Below are 1,446 nucleotides of genomic sequence, written 5' to 3'. Positions count from 1 at the left end.
CCTGCTCCCTTTTTAAGGGAATAAAAGATGATTGCTACCATTCTGAGAAAGTAATGTTGAACCTCAAACTCCTGCCTGGTGGGCCAGACGGCCAAGCAACCAGCACCCACAACTTCTACCACCTTTTGTTTCCAAAATAGCTCAGCCCTCAGTGTGTTGAGCCTTTCTGAAAATCTGGCCAAAATGTTTATTGCCCAAATGGGAGCTGAGTTCTTCTGAAAATCTGGCTCTAGGGGTGGGGGTGAGACCTTCTGAAAATTCTGGCCCATGTGTCTGGAAACTCTAAGAACCTTCAGAACTTTTATCGTGTGCTAGAACCTGATGAGAAAACCTTCCTTCTGTCGAACTCAGCAGAGATTTTCTCATTGACTTACAATCACAATGTTTCATCTTGATCCCAGATTTAGGTATCAACAAAATGCATTGATTGTATTTTTACAATTAGTGTGAAACAAACACGCCTAGTTGGACAGAGGGATAGAAGTAGGTCTGCCACTAAACCACATTGCCTTTCATCAGTGCTACCTGAGCAAGCTAGAAACCAGTGGCCAACAGGTGAAAGGCCCATCGTCTATGCTTAGAACACGACAGCAGCTAGCCCTCAGGAATGGAAGAGGCTAATGGTCAGTTTTGCTGAGATGGTTACTTCCAAAGATTGGTATATAGAGTGGGATGAAAGTTTTTTGAGTGAATATTTTATTTGCTGAAAGAATTTGGTTGACCCCAAATGATTTTTTGGTTTTGTTTCAGCAAGAAAACTGACATCTTGGGTCAACCTGAGTGTCTATTACTGTTGTTACAACATTGGTTAGGCTAGCTAGAAAGGGGGAACAAGAATTTGCACCTATTTGTGGACAACGAAGTGCACAGTGGAAACATGCCCATATTCTGCTCCTAGTCAATGGGAAGCTTTGATTTTGATATGGTCTCCAAAGCCCTTGCCAAGATCACGTAGAAGGTGGGGGAGTCAGGGAAAAACCGTCAATTTGTTCAAATTGCAAGAGAAGAATAAATTAAGGTGTTTTGCTGTAAAGTCACTTTTCCCTGACTGGGAATTGAACCCAGGCCGTGGTGGTGAGAGTGCCAAATCCTAACCACTAGACCACCAGGGAGAAGATGGGGCTGTTGTTCTTCTCAGCTGTGCTACACTTCCTTAGGCTATTTTCTCTCCAATTTCTGAAGCTGCTCCTTTGTCCATTCCCTGAGCGGCTAAGAGCAGAGCGGGCAGGAACCCCTGTGCTCAGGGTCACAACCTGAGCCCAACCCAAGCCACTGAAACAAACTCAAATGATGCGTCAGCTTCCTCCACTAGGATCACAGAGCAACACAAAGAAAACCCAGGAGGAACAATCCTCCTCTGCCTTCACTGACCCCATTGCAACCCTCTCAGCAGCCGACCTGGACATTGAGCTGACAGGAACTTTGGCATAGAGAGCAAGGGAGGGA

At 45.3% G+C, this 1,446-nt stretch overlaps 1 non-coding gene across 1 annotated transcript; it reads right to left on the bottom strand.

Moving 5' to 3' along the window:
* Positions 1-1,040: 1,040 nt before the first annotated feature.
* On the bottom strand, positions 1,041-1,112 carry TRNAE-CUC (transfer RNA glutamic acid (anticodon CUC)). Its single transcript has one exon. It is a non-coding gene; the product is annotated as a tRNA-Glu (tRNA).
* Between the last annotated feature and the right edge of the window lie 334 nt (positions 1,113-1,446).

Source organism: Lepidochelys kempii, unplaced genomic scaffold (assembly GCF_965140285.1).
Source record: "Lepidochelys kempii isolate rLepKem1 unplaced genomic scaffold, rLepKem1.hap1 scaffold_29, whole genome shotgun sequence".
Classification (NCBI taxonomy): Eukaryota; Metazoa; Chordata; order Testudines; family Cheloniidae; genus Lepidochelys; species Lepidochelys kempii.
The sequence above is the reverse complement of the archived record's forward strand: the minus strand, read 5'-3'. Positions and strand labels throughout refer to the sequence as shown.